Source organism: Scardinius erythrophthalmus (genome assembly GCF_964197995.2).
Source record: "Scardinius erythrophthalmus genome assembly, chromosome: 6".
NCBI classification, from domain to species: Eukaryota; Metazoa; Chordata; class Actinopteri; order Cypriniformes; family Leuciscidae; genus Scardinius; species Scardinius erythrophthalmus.
In genome coordinates, this window is record NC_138226.1 from 45,480 (window position 1) to 50,468 (window position 4,989).

Here is a 4,989-nt window from a genome sequence, read left to right on the forward strand (position 1 = left end):
TTTATTATTATAAAAATAAATAAAAGTGTAATTTAAGTCTTTGTATACAAATCAGTTAATTTTTACCTTCATTAAAATAGAATTTTTACATTCAATATAATTCAATAATACAACTGACTCCCATAGTTTACAGCATTAGTTAATAGATTTGCCATGTATTGTACCAGATATCCAAAATAATCAAAATTGAATCGAATCGAATTGTGACATTTGTGTCAATAACCAGCCCTAATGAATGCCATCTCTTTTCAACAGGTCAGGTCTGCCCCAAAAACTTTTCCTATTGTCTATGAATTTTATATTATTTTGCAGACACCACTTAGACAACCAGCCATTGAGTGAGGACAATCTACTAACTATCTCATCACTCCTGCGAACAGGAAGGGGGCCAGAGCAAATTACAGTGCCTGACATCGTACTTGTGAGTTCAAACACCACTTTAACATTAATATTGGTGATCTCCGGATGGCGGAGTCAAACATCATTAGTGTCGACGTGAATAATAATCTTAGAGAATTTATGATTAGCATTAGCCAACACTTTTAAATTTGCTTTGATGTCAGGCTCTCTGGCTCCTGGCAAACATGTGACTATGGTGGCTGGTGTCTCTATTTTCACGGTCCGTGTAATACAATCGCCAATAACTAGGGCACATTCAACAGGATTCTCAGTGGGTGTTTCACTGAGTGGGGAGAACCTGTTTAATGTTGTTATCAGAACGGAAGAGCGGCATTTTGTCCCGCGACTACAGCGTCTCACAGTCACCCAATTGCCCTGCTGCGCGGGCTCTACTTCAGCCGGAACTGAACAATGTACAAAGTTCACCAAGCTAGTCGCATCCAAAGCAGTATCTAAAGCCCTTGCACTCTTACTATCCTCAATTAAAATTTGGAAGTCTCTAGTTCTGAAATCTTCTCCGTCAGTCTGACTATCTCCCTGTAATTATCACATGTAAACCCTGTGCTGACAGAGAAGGCTATGCTATACATGTGACACGAAGTGCAAGTGACAAAAAGAGTAGAAGATGACATGACTCACCGTGTTTGTTGACTGATCCTACTCACCACAGTTGTATGATGGACTTGTCATCTTCATGTATATAACGCTTTTAACAATGTAGATTGTTCCAAAGCAGCTTTACATTGATAATAGGAAATTTAAAGTAAAGTGTTCAGGCTTTACAGCAGCTCTAGAATAAAGTTATTGTCCAGATAAAGTTAGTTTGATTGATTCACTTCCATCGCAACGATCATTAGTTATTAACTTAGGGGCCGCTAACACAACACCGTTGTAAAAGGCGCGCGAGAAAAAATGAATAAATAAAGACGGCAGGCACGGATGGCGCGAGCACGCGAAAGAGAAAATATATAAATAAAAAGACAGCAGGTACGGATGGCGTGAGCGCTAAAAAATAAAAAAAATAAAGACGGCAGGCACGGATCTCAAGTTAGGGTTAGGGTTAGGCTACCGAATTACTAGCGTTTTGTGCTAGCGATAACAATTTAGATTGAAGCTAGCGATATCAGGTTAATGTGTGGTGATAAGTAAGTTATATTTAGAAATATAAACAACAAGGAAAGATAGTAAATAAAGATTCAAAACAGAAAGCTATGCGTAGCATACAGACGCAAACCACTCAGCAGCAAGGCAGTCAGGAACAATCGATCAGATATAAAGTATATACAGTATAAGTGTATATTATGTACAATACACAGCGTGGGGGGGCCCTTTCTATGGAAGCCCTAAGAGGCCATGAATTATAATTATTTTTCTTTTTTGTCTTCTCATTATCACAACTTAATTTTCTCGTAATCTCGAGATAACAAAAGTTGTTTTCTCATTATCACAACTTATTTTTCTCTAAGTTACCCAAATGTGCGAACAGGTGGCAGTATAGAACCAAATATAACTGACGGGGTGCGGTATATCTTACTGTGTTAGTTCATATTGGCCTAACCCCAGATTGTGCGCATTTGGGACAGACATAAAGATCTTACCGCAATAGCATTCAGTGCGATTCTAAACGTATTGCTTAGTAAAATTAATTTTGATGTCACTGTATAGTATTCTGTTTGCACCTTATTGTGCATCTTTAAGACGGCATTTTAATCATCGCAGTTTCAACTATTAGTTTACCTCACTGTTTCATTCAATGTATATTGATATGAAATATGATTTATAGCCTATGTAAAGATGTGTAGCAGCCTATTATTTAATTCAGTGATAGTGTGTAACCTATTGTATTTTCTACATTTCTTTGTAGGAAACCACACACATACAGATAAACACTCTTCTTAAACAGCATCCCAAGATTGTACTTGGTCTAAAATTAAGTCGTGATCATGAGAAAACAACTTGTTATCCCGAGATCACGTTCCATGGCCTTCCGTAACCCTCAGATGGCAAACACCCCGCAATGTCCACCTATGGCAAGGACATTAGACCTCTGCTAAAAGTGTCTGTCTGCATGTGTTTGTAAGAACTGATTTTCCTGCTAAAACAAAACGCACCCTGCAATAAAGCCATAAAATGCACCCTGGACAGCAGATAGCAAAGACAGAGCACAGAACCTTGTCTTGCCCAAACTTAAAGATCCCTTGTTTGACTTCAACTCATCCCCCCTCTCCCTCCTCTTCTCCCTCCTCAAGTCACTGAAAGTTAAATTAAGAATGTCTACAGTATATATCGCATATGGTGTATCTTGTGAATGTGTTGTTTTTTCCTTTTCATGTTTGGTATCATTTTAAAGCTTAAAAAATATTTGTCATAAACTAGCAATAAGACCCAGAATCTGCCCTACCTAAATGTACGGTCAGGAGCCACTACTTGCTGAAAAGAGTCTGTGAAGCTGTTTCATACCTATACATGACAAATGCTCTTTCTGGGTCAGAAGACAGGTCTGAATATTCACTGAAATTTTGTTAAAGGTTTAATAGACACAGGAGAATCACTGTATTTAGGAATAAGATTGCATGGATGTTTGAACTGTACCCCATCCATGTTTATCAGAAATGGTTACACACATCTCAGAACTGGAAGAAGTTGTGTGTCTACTTGTAGCTGAATCCTGAATAAAATATCATGGAGTCATTCTCCAAGTTCTGTGTGAAATATTGTGTAACAAACAGCAGTTTAGACTCTTCAGCCAAACGACTTAACCAAACGAACATAATGTATTTACAACTTATATTTATTGTTCAGATTCCAAATGATGTTTTATTAACAAAGTTCGGGAGGAGCACGTTCAGATAATTAACACGAGTGGAGAGCACTCAGCAATCAACGCTAAGAGGTGTATATATATATATATATATATATATATATATATATATATATATATATATATATATATATTCAGCAGTCTCACCTCAATTCATTGACAGTTTAGCAGCATCCCACCACCACCCCTTTTCCACACTTCTAGTCCTAACCATTTACATACGGGGGGAGTACTCTGGGTTCGGGCCTAACTTCGAGCTAGGAGCCCTCCCCCCGGACAGCACGCCGAATACGCATTAAACTTTACTCCTTCTAATTGTATGTAAATGTGAACTCGTGAACTGAACTGAGAACAGTCGGTTTCGGACATGTTCGAAATGATGAGAATTCACTGCTTAGGATTTCATAAAAATTTTGCAAAAACATACATAGCAAACCCCTTCTAAAGTAAGTATATTTATCAATGTTTGATCTGGGTCATTTAACAGTGGTCTAGTGGCAGTTCTTGATTCACCAGTGTATCTGATAATTTAATCAAATCAAGTTTGCAAAGATGCAGTTCTCTAAAAGATAGTGTCAGACACGTTCCAATGGTTATTGCTTGTTGAGGCAAGCATCACTATTATTATTAGGGCTGTCACTTTTATGAAAAAATCCTGTTCGATTTTTGAGACATAAGTGTTCATTGAATCGATTGTAAAATTGATAAATAAAACGCCATATATGGGCAAATCCACGGACAACTAACAGGCATTAGGACGAACGTAAAGAGGGCGCGCCGCGCCTGACGCGCACAAGTCTGCAATATTTCTGATGATTTATTGGCGTGAAGTTTCGCGCACAATGACTAGTGCAACATTCTCGAAAAGCAATAAGCATAGTGGACTGCCATAGCACGCAGCATATGAAAAACATTACCTCATTCTTCAACATGGCTGTGTTTACGATTAGAAATGCCAAACAAATTTCGCCTATGTAGGCGATAGACCGTTGCCCGAATCTGTATCTGAATGCATGAGACTGTCTGAATACCGGGAAAATTCACAGTTTTGTAGTAAAAAGAGACACATTATGCAGAAGGATCATTGCTGTTATGCGTGTTTGTCAGAGCCTGCAGTTGCAAATGACGCGCGTTCGCTGCGGGCATAACATGACGAGCTGGACGCGCTCCGATAAAAGACCGTTAAAATCGATTCCCTATTTTCGTTTTCGAAACTTGCGTTGGTTGGTCCGATCGATTGTGCAATCGATTTTCGAACGTAAAGTGACAGCCCTAATTATTATTGCTCATAATTATAGTGTTGATGATTAGAACAAACCCAAACTACTGCATAAGTTGACCTAAAATAAATGAGGATTGACTAAAATCATGTTTTGTTGTTGAAAGATGTGCTGTTCCTATAAGTCTAATTTGCAGAAACAGAAGCATTATAAAGTCTACTGCCATTGAAAATAAGACCATTTAGATTTTTAGTCATTTATATTCATAGTTTAGGAATAATTGCTTCTATTAGATAAATAATTTGTTCATTATTCATTCATTATTAGAGAAGTTTGGGAGCCATGGAAAGACAAAAAGCAAGAAGAACGAGAACTTCCTGTTTTCTCTTGGGGGCAAAGAAAGGTAATCTCAGTTACTAGAAAAGTGCAAAACACACAGTGACAGTGTTAATTTCCTACAGGTATGGCTGCTCTTAGACACGACGTTTAGTGGAAAAACACCCTGAACTCAGATGGAAATCACTAAAATACTTACTGCATTCAAAAAAT